General features: G+C 38.9%; 2 pseudogenes; both read left to right on the top strand.

Moving 5' to 3' along the window:
- The first annotated feature begins 9,081 nt into the window (after nucleotides 1-9,081).
- Nucleotides 9,082-10,150, top strand: LOC143554277 (serine acetyltransferase 1, chloroplastic pseudogene; annotated as a pseudogene).
- Nucleotides 10,151-10,288: 138 nt separating this feature from the next.
- On the top strand, nucleotides 10,289-14,201 carry LOC143554283 (desmethyl-deoxy-podophyllotoxin synthase-like; annotated as a pseudogene).
- Nucleotides 14,202-17,144: the final 2,943 nt, after the last annotated feature.

Here is a 17,144-nt window from a genome sequence, read left to right as displayed (position 1 = left end):
GTATGGCGCTTCTTGCCCAATTAGGGTTTGGCGTAGGCATTGGGAAATTCCCTACCAGGTTGATATATATCCAGTGATCACCTCCCTAGTTAGCGATGCTTATAACCAGTGGATCTAGAACCAAGTCAGGACCGATTCTCAATGGGAAGTAAGATTCGGTCTGATTGCCAGCTAGGTTGACTAACACACAAGCGTATGTTTGAGCAGCCACGTGCCCGTGACCGGGTACGCTGAACCAACGACTTTGCGGCGCCGGTTTGACCGCGTTGGAGTACGGAATGCTGGAATGAACCCAGCCGTACAATCTGTCATCCTCTTTGTTGAACATCGCCCTCCACCACCCTTCGTTAGTTTCCAGCTCGTTCTGCATTGCCCGCCTAATATCCGGCCAGTGTTTCTCATGTATCCCCAAACCCATGGCGATTGATCGAAAACCGCAGTTACCGTTTGGGCGTACGTTTTTGATGTCTGCCACGAACGGCTGGGCCCAGCTAGGAATGACGCTCCTAAACATTTATATCGCGGGTACTTGCGCTGGCGAAACCATCAAAGGAAACCCGAGGTGAGCTCCGATAGGTTACGATGTCTTAGGTCGTCCACGAGGAGTTTTAAACCACGACGTTGACTACGACAACGAACGAGTCAGCGAGGATGGGGTGGGGGTTTCTTGGCTGGGCCCCTGTGACGAGGATGGGTTGTAGGAGCTGTGTCTGGGGAGATCTGGAGCGGGGGTGTATGCGCTGTGCCTCGGGGGATCTGGTTTTTTGGGACGCCCCCGAGGATCCTCTCTTTTTTCTGGCTCCTTCTGTTTAGATCTCCCTGGAATAGCATATATGAGCTTGGCGAAAAAGCTTTTCTTTTGATTAGGGTCGTCTATGGATGATAGCGTATCTATGATGTCCCGTAGATCCAACAGGCTACAAACTTGTGTCTGTATGGATCCAGCCAGCTCTTGCGAATGTATTGCCAGACCTCTGAAAAATAAAAGGAAACGTTATTAAGACGTATGTTTAGGCTATTAAATACTGTCAGGTGATACGAAGGACTGACCTGCTCTATCGTCCTGTATCAAATGACGCTCCATGTTGAGGCGACGGTTGTCGTACTCCTGTACCGTCTGCGACTGATACAGGACCTTCCACCAGTACGCAAAGTCTGTCCCCATATCCGTGCTATATAGGCCCTTAAATTTTCTCCTTATATTCTCGGATATGTGCCACCTGCATAAATTTTTGGTGGCAATAGGGAAGACCGCGTCGCATGCGTTTATGAGGGCCTGGTCCGCGTCAGCCAGGATCACGCGTGGCTCCATGCAGTCGTCGAGCATTTTTTCAAGTTTCTCCAGAGCCCAGCTGAAGTTCCTCTGCCATTCCCTGATAACAAACGCGGTGGCGATACAAAACGACTGTTGTCACACCCTCAAAATCCACTAACGGAGTTTTACCGTCAGAGGGTGTGAACTGGCAGGATCGGAATCATTAGTTATAACCAAACCAAAGAAAAACGTTTAAATGAAAGTAAGTGCGGAAGCGTAAAACCTTAATTCAAAAGTTGCGTCACGCAGGACGACTTAAAACCAAATGTAAATGTTAAAATTAAGTTTGCAGAGTAAAGATGTTTTCAATTAATGCATGCTCCTAAACCGCGCGCCCGCCTCGGCTACCTGAGAATAACATACTAAAAGTGTCAACACAAGGTTGGTGAGTTCACAAGTAAACTAAGATAAATCGTTTAGCGTTTTGCGTAACCTCGTTACGACGTTTAAATGTTGCGTAACCCCGTTACGACGTTTGAGTGTGTAACCACGTTACAACGTTTAAGTGTTGCGTAACCCCGTTACGACGTTTGAGTGTGTAACCACGTTACAGCGTTTAAGTGTTGCATTACCAGATAGTGTTATGTCAAATTATATATCGATAGGTAGCTAATCTATACAACAAGTATCGCTAAGTGGTTCGCGACCGAAGCTGACTGTTTATCAAGTGCCCGTCACCAGGTCCTCCAGACCATGGTAAGTGTTAGCCAAAATTTACACCCACTCAACCTCCAGTTGAGCTTAGCGTCGGGTGGGGTTTGTCAAACCCAGTAGTACTACCCAAAAGTGACTCGCTATTCCAAATATTAACCGGTCCGATGTGTGGGACTTCAAATGTTACGTATGCCGCTTAGCCTTTACAAGTGATATATAATTTATAACAAAATCTTTCATATGCGTTTATCTCAGAAAATATGTTTATCGGAGTATGTTATCTCCCCCAATTGAAAAACGTTTGAAAGCAGTTTAAGAGTGGGGTAAGTGAACTCACTGTTTGCGAAGAATATCCGATCTAGATCACCAAGTGATGCACGTCGTAGAAAACTCTCTAGCGTTCTAAAATAACAAAGAGATTTTCTAAGTATCGGAACGTTTAACGAGTCTCTAGACTCGGCACATAATACCTATGCACGTAACAGATTTCGTGTTTCGTTTGTGAATCGTGTGTGACTTAAACAAGTACAATTGTGATACGATACGCGGGTGAGCAATTACTTTCGTATCATGTATTAATAACATACTTATTAGCAATTATTCCCCATAAGGGCAATTTGGTCAATTCATGGCAATCAACTAGCAACTATTCCCCGCAAGGGTATTTTGGTCAAAATACAACAACTATATAAAAACTATCATATTTCATGCATTCCTATACAACTCAGCAGCTAGTTTCGTTATGACAGAATTTCTACTTGAAAGATTGCACTAGTTCACCGATTATAACGTCTCAATTAATTCACCAAAAATTACCACAGGAGCATACATATCTTAGGTTTCCAGAACATCTTTTATCTTATTTTTATTCCATATAGATTGTTCATAATGATCAAAACATTACAGCTAACTTATATCAGTCAGATTCATGCACATCAGAATGTTATTTGCAATTCCCGTTAAACGAAAAATCCAATAAATGCAAGACCACTTGGGTTTGGTTCCTAACTCAGTGAGTCAACCTCCAGAAGTGGAACCAACCCAATTGGTCTCGTAGTTCATGAGATATAATATTTACAACATAACCTAACAGCAGGTCTAACAGCTCAGCTTTGCATCACATTTTTGTAAAATCATAAAAGTATACTTCCACTTATCCAAAAATTACTAATTTATACTTTATAGAAACTAGACTCAACCTAGTTTACTGCAGTACCCACAATCTCAATCAATTTTCACGTTTACACTTCGTTACAGTCAGTTAAACATCGTATATATATTCTGTCCAGAATCTGTTCACATCAAAACTCAACATAATAACAATCTATGAACTATCATGCATCCATATAACCCTCTAGACACTATAACTACTATCCATGCATATCAATCACACCATACATACAAGATTAGGGTTTGTGTTCTAATTCAAATCAAGGACAACAATCAATCAAGCAACAACATCAATACTAGTTATCAATCATCATGAATTTAACAACCATCATGTTAACTCATACATACTCATGAAAATCGGCTGCCTAGGGTTTTTAATTAACCCATTAAACATCAAAATCAAACAACAAGAAGGTAAAGGATGATCAAATATACCTTCCTAGCACTTAGTTCTTCAATCAAAGGCTTGAATTGATGGTGTATATGTGTGTGAAAGTGGACGGCAGCCAAGAAGAGCAAGGGGAGGGCCGATTAGAGTTGTAGGTTTATAATAATAAGTTAGGGTTTAGTGTTAAGGTTATATTTATAGATAATCAAGTTACATTCTAGTCCCTAATCTTTTAAGTGTTGTTTTTCTAGAACATTCTATCCTAACTTGCACATAATCATGACAATAATATAACACATAATCATGACAATGATATAACACATAATCCTAACACATAGTAATCACATAATTAGTGTTTTGACGTTTGTCGTTTATTTATCAATCGCTTGCGTCAACTCGTTTGCGTTTCGGTGCAAATCCCGAAAGACTACACATGTAGTAAGTGTTAAGCGTCATTTAAACCCTAGTTTAAAATTAATGAAGTGTGCGTTATAGATTCAACGATCTTAAAGTTCGAATTTACGGAGTTGAGTTAACGAGGTTAACCTGAAATTGACGATTGTCACATCATTCCCATGTTAAAGAATTTTCGTCCCGAAAATTTGAGTCAAGTCGTGATGAGTGTCTGAAAAAGTAAGAAAAATTTTCAGTTTGTCATAACTGTGATGTCGAGGTCACACCGATAAACCGAACCAACGGCCAGTCGTACATGTTGGTGTTGTACGTCGTGTCAATCATCAGCACCTCGGGGAACGCACGCCACATCTTATGCGACTTACTATGACAGAAGAAAATTTCCTCTGTCCTGTCGTCAGTATCACCCTCTCGGGTATAGAACGTGAAACCGTTGCCTGCGAGAAAGTTTTCTAGCGCCTGCATTGGATGAAATAAAACTTTGGTAAATATTACAAGCACCGCAAGCATACATTAAAACTACAAATGTTTTGAACTACCTTCATATGGGTGTCGCCTAGTAGCCCATCCCTCCTAATCTTGGCGGTGTGGTTGTATATATCGTTTTTTACATGTTGCACACCGGGAAACTTTTCGCGAAGGGCTGCTTCGATTTCTTGCTGCTTCACACCGGCCCTGTGTAAAATCTCAACCATCTCCAGCTGGTCGGTGTTCATTTTTCTAAAAGACGCACACCCCTCCTCGAATTCAACGGGATCTTGGTTGTGAGTCTCGTTTACCACTTGAACCCTCCAACATGCACCCCTCGAGTCGTACCTGCCCAGAATCTTAAACGGACAGCATTTTTTGATGTTGCCAGTACGTCTCACCGTCGCCTTTATTTTGGGTTCGCCTCCACGATTGCATGCAAGGTCCACAGCGTTTTTCCTTGACCTCTAGACCACAACAACAAACCCATGCTCCCGTCCTCTAATTTTTACCCAGTTCTCCAGCTCCTCGCGGCTCTCAAAAAACTGAAACAGTTTTACACTAATTCTTAAGGCGTTTATTAAATAACATACAAACAAATAATATTAACTTAAAAAACACACGGTGTCTTACAGCATCTGTTTTATACGACACCTTCACCTCGCGTATGTAGTCGTCATCGTACTCATCTTCGTTGATTGGGTATGGCCCGGCATGATCATTTCGCCCGTGGTGCGATGAAGACTCGGTTCCATAAAATGGATCATTTGCTACTGGTGGCTGGTACGATGACGTAGGCTGACCTCCATACTCCGACCAGGCGACAAATGATGGGCACGACAGCTGACTACCGTAATCCGACACGAAGTACTCCTACCATACATAAATTAGAAATTCAAACAACAGTGCTAGTGATAATAATAATACCTATAATAATATAAAATATAATATTTTAATAATAAATAAAAATACTAAAATAATAATAACATAACCGTATATTTACATTAAGACTATATAACGAAACCTGGTTTAAGTTTGGCAAGCCCGACGATCCAGTGTTACCATAAAACTGTCTAGGCTGACAATAAGGCTGTTGGGGCTGGGTACCATACCCGATATACTTCTAACAAAACGTAATGTAGCATGTGTTAGTAAAAAAAACTACCAAATTCATACTAAATAAATATATAACGAAACCTTGTTCAAGTCGGGTAACCCCACGACGTGCCAGGCTGATCGTTAGCGGTGTAACCCGGCTCCTCCTCCGGAAATAAATGGTTAAACCAAGACATTCTGGGTATATATAGTACAAATGTTGTGTTGTTTTTTGGTTGAACGTCGAGAGATAACACATGCATTTGTAATAGAGAAAGGAAAGGAGGGGGAGCCGGGCTCCAATAATTCAGCAAAAGCAATACGCCGCATATAGATCTATATGCGGCGTAAGGTACGAGTTAACAATCTAGCCCAGCTTTTGCAGGGCAGGTAGTAACCAAACTAATACGCCGCGTATAGGTCTATACGCGGCGTATAAGGGAGCTTTTCTAGAAAAACCCACCAGCTTGTCTTGTTATGTTTTTTGTTTTTTTTTTCTTTTCTTTTTTTTGTTATTTATTGTTATTTATAATAATTATTATTAATATTATTTTAATTATGAATAATATATTATTATTCACAATTCGGCAAAGCGTGTTCAGTAGCAGGGCTTATATGGGAAAATTGACATTTCAAAACGACCCTTCAATTTATTGGCTGATATCGTTATGGACATCTTGAATCAGTTACGGTGATTACCTTGGGAAAAACTGACAGTACCAAACGAAGCCTTTCTTAGATGCTCTCGGAATCGGCATCTCAAATCCGCCTCTTTGATATCTTCAAACTCCAACGGTCTTGACCTTCGGCCACCACCGGCAACCGTAGTTGTGTTCACTCAAACATATATCAATCGTCACTAAGCTTAAGCTTAGGCTTGTTATTAGTTTTATTTTTAGTTGTGGGTATTCTAAGTTGGTCATGTTGCATATATTAAAGAATTATCGGCATATATATATACGTATACATATATAGTAGATGTGCGTTATAAGAATTCATTGCGCCTACATAACCAGCAGCAGATCGAGACGCTAGTTTGATGAGTTTGAATCTCTCGGATCCGCAGTATCCGTTAACGGCAGTGAGAACGTGAGCCCATACTTTGGACAGATAAGTGGAAATTCGGTCATTGCTCCAACTCAACGAGCACTAGACTAAGATATTAGCCCGAACTTACCTGAACCGATTGACACGTATGCTGACGTGGATTTAGGGTCGATGTTGACGCTGATATTAACACGTTTGCATAATACACAATGAAAGCACAAACTCAAACAACAATCCATACAATAGCAATTCTCTTAAACGACCAGTCAAACAAGAAGAAAAGAAAAATAACGAAGACAATTGCAATTGTATGGATTGTTGTTTGAGTTTGTGCTTTCATTGTGTATTATGCAAACGTGTCAACGAATGCTGTAAACAAACGTGTTAATATCCGCGTCAACACCGACCCCTAAATCCACGTCTGCATACGTGTCAACCGGTTCAACTAAGTCCGAACTAATATCTCAATCTGGTGCTCGTTATGTTGGAGCAATGACCGAATTTCCACCTATCTATCCAAAGTAGGGGCTCCCGTTCTCGCTGCCGTTAGCGGATACCGCGGATCCGAGAGATTCAAACTCATCAAACTAGTATCTCGATCTGCTGCTGGTTATGTCAGCGCAATGAATTCTTATACCGCACATTTACCATATATGTATACGTATATATATAAGCCGATAATTCTTTAATATACACAACATGATCAACTTAGAATACCCCCAACTAAAAATAAAACTAATGACAAGCCTAAGCTTAAGCTTAGTGACGACTGATATGTGTTTGAGTGAACACAACTACGGTTGTTGGTGGTAACCGTCAGTCAAGACCGTTGGAGTTCGAAGAAATCGAAGAGCCAGATTTGAGATGTCGATAACGACAGCAGCCAAGAAATTGAAAGTTCGTTTGGAAATACCAGTTTTCCCAAGTAAGCCACTGTAACTAATTCAAGATGCCCATAACAAAACCAGCCAATAATTTAAAAGTTTGTCTCGCACTGTCACTTTTCCCAAATAAGTCCTGCTACTGAACGCCCGTTATCGAATTTCGAATAATAATATGTTATTGATAAGTAAATAATATTAATATTAATAATAATCATAAATAACATTAATAATAACAAAAGAAAAGAAAAGAAATAAAAAAAAGAAAAAAAAACATAATAAGACAACACTTGTGGGTTTTTCTAGAAAAACTCACTAATCTAACCAGCACCCGTTTGATATAATACAATATAACATAATATAATATAATAATAAAATAATATTATTATATTATATTATATTATATTATATTATATTATATTATACGCACGTACCTCCGAACGTCTGGCGTTGCCGCCTAACCCCGGCATCTGAATATCGAGCGTACATCAGGTACCTAATAATAATAATATTTTAGTACTAATAATAATATAAAAATTAATGCTTTAATACTAACAATTAGATGTTTAGAATAAAAATAATAATAATATAATAATTAATATTATAATAGTATTTTCATATTATTATTTTAATAATAATAATAATAATTAATATTTAAATAGTATTTTAAAATTATTATTTTAATAATACTAATAGTATTTTAATAAATACAATAATAGTATTTTATTTTATTAACAATAATATTTTTATAACAACAATATCTTAATAATAATATTAATATTTTAATAGTAATAATATAATAAAAATTTTAACAATAACGGTAACAGTACGGGAAATCTATTTTAAGTTTGGGAGGCCCGGCGAACTAGGGTTACTGTAAAACGATCGGTGCCTACACAAATTTCAAAAGTAAACCATTCACCAAACCTCTGTTCTAACATCTACAACTATGTCCTAACATGTACTAAATAAAGATAAAACGAAACCTGGTTTAACTCCGACTGACCGTTAGCACCGTCTGGCATCTCCTCGTCCATCGCCGGAAACATATATGGTTGTTGGTGTAGGTTGAATGAAGAGGGTGAGGGTGAGGGTGAGGGTTATGGAAAAAAAAAGTAAAAAACAAATTGTGGAGAGGGAGGGGAGGGAGCCGGCTCCAATAATATACAAAACCCAATACGCTGCGTATAAGGATATACGCGGCGTATTAGGGTACGATCCGACAACCCTATGACAGAGCCAGGCTAGGACGTCAAATCGTACCCTAATAAGCCGCGTATAGCCCTATACGCGGCGTATAATATGGTTTGGTGGGTACCCCTAGCAGGACCCATGTAACTTGCCGTTAAAGAAAATAATAAAAATTAAAATTTTTGTTGGGATTCAAATCCCATGTGACAAAAGAAAAATGGTGGTTTTGGCATCTACATTCTACACCAACAAATCCACAAATTCCAAATTTGAATGAATAAAGAAATTCGTTCATATAAACCTACATAAAGATAAAGCTAGCTAGGTCACACAAGAATCATTCATGGATGTCGTGGTACTCGCTGCTGCACACATCCATCCGTTCCCCAGCCGCCGCTGCTGCTAACCACCGACAACAATCCTCTCTTCTCTTCTCCCATGTACAGCATCGTCTTCCCCCAAACCCCAACCTTAATCTCCCCGAACCAACCTCGTACCATGTCTCTCCACTTCCTTAAACCATCACCACTCCCCCATTCCTTTCCCCCCAAAACACCACACAAAAACATCGTTGTCTGCATCCACAATTCCAAAACACCAACCCTCCCCAAATTATTCCCACCCGATTACCCGGATCCATTTTCCCACAAACCCATTTCAAATACTCACCTAATCAATGAAACAATCCACGACTCCGACGAAGATGATGATCTATGGCTGACGATGAGACACGAAGCTCAATCCGACGTTCATCAAGAACCCATTTTATCAAATTATTATTACACCGCAATCTTGTCTCATAATATTATTGAAACCGCCTTAGCGGGTCATTTATCGGGTAAACTCGGTGACGCATCTTTACCAAGTGCGACCCTATACGAGCTTATAATGGACGTGCTCACACAGGATCAAGAAATTGTAACAGATGTTAAATATGACTTGAAAGCAGTAAAAGAAAGAGACCCTGCTTGTATAAGTTATGTCCAGTGTTTTCTAAACTTCAAAGGGTTTTTAGCGTGCCAAGCGCATCGAATCGCGCATAAACTATGGTCGAAGGATCGGAAAGTGATCGCGTTAATTATTCAAAACCGGGTTTCGGAGGTGTTCGCGTTGGATATCCACCCGGGAGCGAAGATCGGGAGAGGGGTGATGCTGGATCATGCGACGGGGTTGGTGATCGGGGAGACCGCGGTGATTGGGAACAATGTGTCGATTTTGCATAATGTGACATTGGGTGGGACCGGGAAGATGAGTGGCGACCGGCATCCGAAGATTGGGGACGGGGTGTTGATCGGGGCGGGGACGTGTGTTTTGGGGAATGTGAGGATTGGGGAGGGGGCGAAGATAGGGGCGGGGTCGGTGGTGTTGAGGGACGTGCCGCCTAGGACGACTGCGGTTGGGAATCCGGCTAAGTTGATTGGCGGAAAGGAGAATCCGATTAGGCTAGATAAGATTCCGGGTCTTACTATGGATCATACTTTGCATATTAGTGAGTGGTCTGATTATGTTATTTGAATGATTGGATTGTTTGTTGGAAGGTTGAATGTATACAGTATACATACCTATGTGAACCTCCATTATATCAGCTGATTTGATGCAGAATATGATGAATAAAAGAAGATTTATGGTCAAGTTTGAGTTTTCACATTTTATATATGCTTTTAAGTCTTGTGATATTTTATTGGAAAGTTGAATGCTTAATCATATTGGTTCTCAAAGGCCCATCTTTTTGCTAGTTGAGATGCTTATTATAGAATTATATATTATTTTTTTGTGAAATGTTGCTGCATTTTCTTTATCTTATATTCTTGTCCTATGCCCTTGTAATATTTGCTAGGCCAATTGGCATACATGAAACTCACAGGTAGCAGTTTGTTACAATATCCATATGTTATCTTTCACCGTAGTTTTTTTCTTGGTTGTTAGCGTTGGCATTGACACGCGCGAAGGCATTTTACGCCTGCATTTTTTGTTCTTTTTGAGGCATATAACATTGTGTTAATCACTGACCTTTGAAACAAATTTGTCCACTTTGATAACATCAAATTGTTCATAACATATAATGAAGATGGTTGCTCATGTTTTGAGGAATAATATCATCTATGGAGTTCAATTTCCCTTTGTTTCAAATCATTTTCACATTCATCCTCATATTACTAATAATCAAAATCTTGTATGGACCCAAGAATCATTCAAATCGTTTACCACCCGGGCCAAGAAAACTGCCTGTAACAGGAAACATTCTTGATGTTGCGGGCCCACTTCCACATCACACATTGAGGAACTTGGCAAAGAAATATGGACCGTTGATGCACCTTCAGCTCGGGGAGAATTCAACCATCATCACCTCGACAGCAGAAACCGCAAAAGAGGTTATGCGAACTCATGATTTAAACTTTGCTAACCACCTGTTTTTTCTTGCTGCATATATCATAGCTTATAAATCCACAAACTTCATGTTTTCACCATATGGAGATTATTGGAGACAACTTAGAAGGTTATGAAAACTTCATGTTTTCAGCATACTAAAAGTTTGTTTACATGTTTATTATATGTCAATTCAAATTTCTTTTTCCTAAAAATTTACAACATATTATACGTTTGTCTAAAAACTTCTAATTTGTTCACAAAATATATTATTTACAGCCTTCAAACTTGTTTCTTATTGAAAATTTTAAAGTGAAAAAGAAATAAATAATGCTCGAAATCGCTCGTTCAATCAAAAAATGCTCGATTCGATTTTGGCTCGTTTTTTTTTCGCTCGGTTCGAATTTTAGCCGTTCGGTTCGGTTCGGTTGTAAACGAGCTAAGCAACGAGCAAGCCTTCGCTCGGTTGGGTCGGCTCGGCTCGGCTCGGCTCGGCTCGTGAAAAGCCCTAGTCAAGAAGCACTAATATTACTCATTGATGAAGCTATAGGGTTATCTACTTATCGGGTGGATTTACACTTTATCCTTCTTCTAAAGTTGTGTCCTTTCTTAGTGGGCTTAGGCCCAAATTTGAAAAGATATTTGATGGCATCATTCTAGATCATAAAGCACATGAAGATGGAAAAGGGGATGTGAATCATTTGCTTACGGATGTTCTTCTAAAGGTCCAGGAGTATGGTAATCTTGAAGTTCCATTGACTATGGATAATATCAAGGCAATTATCTTGGTTAGTAAATCTTTTATCTTTATTTCACAGTCTATTTGGTCAGGCTGGCCCCGAGAATTTAAATATCTCGGCCGAGTCGAAATAAAAAGGCTCTATGGGCCACAGCGAGTTATTTGATTTTGAGTTTTTTTAGTTTTTAAATTCAGTATGGGCCCAAATTTAGATGTTTTCTTTGTAAACATAATTAATTATGATATATGTAAAAATCCCTTAAATCATTAACTATTTATTAAAAAAAAACCCACATTCAAAATCCCTAATTATTGTAAACTGGCTTTTATCCCCCGTATTACGGGGTTATTTTACATTATTCGTTTTTAACATTTACATATGTATATTTGGATTTTATTTTATTTATTGTAAGAAAGTTCTGATGGCTTGAGAGAATGAATGTTTTACATTTTTCGTTTTTTTAATATTTGTTTTTTGGATTTAAATTTTCTTTATTATAAGTTAATAATATACGTAGGGTTTGATGATAAAAGGGTTTTATAAATAAATGATATGTTATAACCCGTTTAAAACTTATTTGGATTTGGTGACCCATGACCCGCTCATATTTTTTTTACTATAAAATTGTTTATTAATTATAAATAATATCCTTTTCTTTTTAAATTGAATATTAAATTTTAGTATATCCCTATTTTATAGGATTTTCATATCAAATAATTGGTAAGATTAATTTTTAATTTAATGAGATGTTATAACCCGTTTAAGAGCTATCTGGTTTTGGTAAGACCCATAACCATTAATTTGGGTTAAATCAATGAGAGGCCTCCATTTAAAAATCAAGAAATCTGGTGGCTTCCATAAAAAGGGGGAGCGACCATATCGCGACACGTAGGATTTTAGGGTCTTTGTTTATATATATTATAGATATGCATCTATAAAGGTGGCTACTTTGATCCATTTACTTATAAATTGGTCGATTTGGTTTATCTCTTATCTTAAAGGTGTCAAATCAGAAAGCTTATCTAAAAAGGGAACGAGTCCAAAACGCATTTTTAATGCATATAGTCTCTTAATTTTTTATCAAAGATTTAATTCATTTACGAATAATAGTATTTCATTTGTAATCATAGTTACCTTACTAGTTATACATCAAAAGTATTTTAAAGTTGGATTAATGTTTGTGGCAACCCGACGCATTTAGACCCGCATTAAAAGAACTTTCTATCTTCTTTAAAGTTTAAACCATGCTTATCATTCTCACAGAATGTAATATTTGCCGGTAATGACACGTCATCAACGGTCATCGAATGGGCCATGTTAGAGCTCCTAAAGAACCCAGCCATAATGAACAAGGCCCAAACCTAGGTCAGACGGGTTTTCAGCCCAAAGTCATCCATCAAGGAAACCGACATCCAGTCCTTAAACTACTTAAAACTGGTCATCCAAGAAACCTTAAAATTACACCCTCATACACCATTTGGATTGGCTAATCTAGAGTTGCCACTTGCCTCTTTGCTATATCATTTTTGTTAGAATATTAGACCAAATTGGAAAACTTAAACCATGGAGCAACAGTTGAGGTCAAATATTGACTACCATAATTAGGGATTTCACAGCCTGTCCATAATCTTCTCCTTACCAATCGGTTTATTGAATTTCCTTGTATAGGTCACTAAGTTCTCTATATATTGTGTATAATTTTCTCTTTGTAATATATACTTGAACAATATGTATGAAAATTTCTCTGATTGCCATCTGCATATGGTATCAGAGCACGTTTGATCCTGGAAATTCCAAACATCCTCAGCAAAGATGACTGACAATGAAGCCTTGGTCAGTCAAATCCCCAATGAATTAATGATGCAGATTGCTGCCCTCCTGAGAAATGGTCTCGGAGCACAACAACAAACAGCTAACCTCGAGAATTTATCCTTGGAATTAAACTCAGTGGTGACAACTATTTTCTATGGGCAACCCTGATGAAGAAAGCAATTGGAGGAAGGGGGAGAGGTTCTCACATTACAGGGGAGCTGGCACCTTCGTCTAAAACCGATAAAACATATACAAGGTGGGAACAAGATGATCAATGTGTTTTCACTTGGATTATCTAGAATCTTAAATCTAATTTGGTGAATAATGTCTCACAATTTCCCATTGCAAAAGCCCTCTGGGATGGGTTAGCCACCACGTACGAATCTAGAACAGATTCATTACAGGTATTTGACCTTCATAAACGGGCTAATTCATTAAGGCAGGGGCCCGATACACTATAAGACTTGTGGAACAAACTGCAGAACATATGGATGTCTATAGATAGGCGAGATCCGAACCCTGTGAAGGACCCAGAAGACATTCAGATCTACAACAAGAAGACTCAAGAACAAAGACTCTATCAATTGCTAACAGCGGTTGATGACAAGATGGAACCAGTCAAGAGAGATATTCTGAAAAGGATCCACTTCCTTCGGTAGAATCAACATATGCCATAATACGAAGGGAAGTGGCCATGCTTAATATACTAAAATCGGGCCCTCCTGAGAATGACTTGACTGAAATTGGAATGGGCTTGGCTGCCAAAGATTCCGCACAGAGGTTTAAATTCAGACCCAATGAGAAAGAAGATAAATCCAAGTTGTATTGCACTCACTGTAAGATGAAGAAACATACCAAAGAGTCATGCTTCAAACTGGTTGGCTATCCAGAATGGTGGGAGGACGGTCATAAGGAAAAAAATAACCAGTGTTCTAGATCTGATGTCAAAGGGGCTCCGGCTGCAAGTGGTGGTGAAGATCCAGCTGTAAAAGGGCAAGGAAGTAGCACCGGTTTTGGTGGAATGGCAGCGAACTCCGATGAAAAACTTGGAGGTAAAGGGTTTGAGAGTTACATCGCAAACCCATCTCTTACTAATTTCAAATATTTCCCCCCAGATGCTTCTTTCTTTTACAGGCTTGAAGGTTTTAATGAAACCTATGAAAAGCCCAAAGCCTGCCATGTTCACCGCAACTCCCAATCTAGGAAATCAATGAACTGGATCTTTGATTGTGGGGCTACTGACACATGTCCTATGATCCTAAAGACTTTGGTGACATGTCTTCTCCAAAGAAGTCCCATATTGAGACTGCTAGTGGAGAAATGGTTGAAGTCAAAGGGGGAGGGTCAATTACTTTTTCGGAAAAAATCGAAATTAAAAATTGTTTATACATTCTTTCACTATCCTCAAAGTTATTATCTGTTAGTCAAGTGACAAAACAACTCAACTTTGTGGTGCTTATGTATCCAACTTTTTGCATTTACAGGACATTCGTACGAAGGAGATCATTGGGCGTGGTATTTAACGAGGAGGTCTCTACTATGTTGATGAGGTAGCTCACAAGGGACATACCATGCTTGCTCACGTAACAACCGAAAGGCAACTTTGGTTATGGCACCGGCGACTTGGTCATCATTCTTAAAACTTTGTTTCCTAGTCTTTTTTTGAATAACTCCATTCATGAGAAATGTGAAACCTGCATTCTTGCAAAAAATCATAGGGTCTCATTTAATCAAAGTAATACTAGAGTTCAGTCTGTTTTTTCGTTAATCCATTCCGATGTTTGGGGTCCAGTACCAAATTTCACTAATAGTCAAATTGGATACTTTGTTTTATTTGTGGATGATTTCTCAAGAATGGATTGGATATACTTCATGAAATATAAATCGGAAGTACCAGAAATCTTTGTTTGTTTTTACAAAAATGATTTTGACTCAATTTGGTAAAAAAAATACATATCCTTCGTTCTAATAATGGAACATAATTCATTAACTAAACAATGCAAAAAATTTTTAAAGAAAATGGTCTTATCCATCAAACCACTTGTCCCAACACCCCCTCAACAAAACGGCACCTCAGAACGTAAAAACCGTACACTACTCGAAAAAACTCGTGCTATCATGATTGAATCTAGAGTCCCTCATTCTCTTTGGCCAGAAGCTCTTGCTACAGCAACGTATCTTGCAAATCGTCTCCCAACCCAAACCCTAGAAAATAAAACTCCATTGCAAGTGCTTTCCACCCAAGTAAAGGTTCTGTCAGTCATGACTCTACCACCTCGTGTCTTTGGTTGTTCGGTGTTTGTTCATATCCCCAAGACTAGTCGAAATAAATTTAATCCGTGTGCTGAAAAGTGTATCTTTGTTGGGTATGGTGTCCATCAAATGGAATATCGGTGCTACAATCCGGTTACTCGTCGCATCCATGCCACCATGGATTGTGACTTCTTAGAATCTGATTACTTTTATGACCACCAATCTCATGCTCAGAGGGAGAAAGTAAGTGAATCACTCGATTGGTTGCTATATGAAAGTTGCTCTGAGGATGTTTCAACAGAGTCGGTAGATGGCGCCACCGAACTCGCTTCTCCCAACACAATAGAGTTTGACGAGGCAGCTTACACCACCAATGATTCTCTCGAAGACGATTTCCAACAAGAAATAAATGCCACTGATCCAACCAACGAATCAGCCGAAGAAAGTGTCCAACAAGAGGTAACAATTTACAATGTCATAATTCACCAAATGCTACTAATCATGACGTTTCAGGAAGTCCATTCGTTGAACCTGAAACTTCAGTTCTTCCACCAAGAAAAAATAGAGGGGTTCCTCCTAAGCGGTATTCACCAGAATACGTTCCTCGTGCTTCAACATATCCAGTAAAAACTAATAGGGAAGGAATGGCTAAGATTGCAAAGGCTTTTTCAGCTACTATCCTCTCTAAACAAATTCCTAATGCAGCCCAAGAAGCTAAGAAGATGACCGAATGGCATGAGGCAATGAATACCGAAATGGAAGCTCTAAAAAGGAATGGCACGTGGGAGAAGTGTATGTTACCGCAAGGGAAGAAACCAGTCAGGTGTAGATGGGTATTTAATATAATATATAAATCCGATGGCACCATTGAGCGACACAAGGCAAGACTGGTTGCCAAAGGATATACACAAACATATGATATTGACTACTCTGAAATGTTCTCTCTGGTTGCAAAAATTGACACTATCAAAGTTTTATTTTCAATAGCCGCAAACAAAGATTGGCCACTTCATCAATTTGAGGTAAAGAATGCTTTCTTACATGGAGACTTGAAAGAAGGGGTGTATATGGAAGCCCCACTAGGGTTCTATGATGATTTTCAAAAAAATGAGGTATGAAAACTAAAGAAGGCATTATATGGGCCCAAACAGTCTCCGCGTGCATGGTTTGGGAGGTTTACAATGGCAATGAAATAATATGGCTACAAACAGAGTAATGGGGATCATACCTTGTTCTACAAAAGGAGAGGAAAATTGGTCACTTGTCTTATAATATATGTCGACGACATGATTATAACGGGGAGTGACAAAGAAGAAATTAGCTCGCTTCGGAAAAACCTCTTCAAGGAG

The sequence above is a fragment of the Bidens hawaiensis genome, unplaced genomic scaffold, assembly GCF_021521415.1.
Source record: "Bidens hawaiensis isolate Kalapana, Puna unplaced genomic scaffold, B.hawaiensis_p1.1 tig00017575_1, whole genome shotgun sequence".
NCBI lineage: Eukaryota > Viridiplantae > Streptophyta > Magnoliopsida > Asterales > Asteraceae > Bidens > Bidens hawaiensis.
Note: the sequence above shows the minus strand (reverse complement) of the source record. Positions and strands in the feature narration are given on the sequence as shown.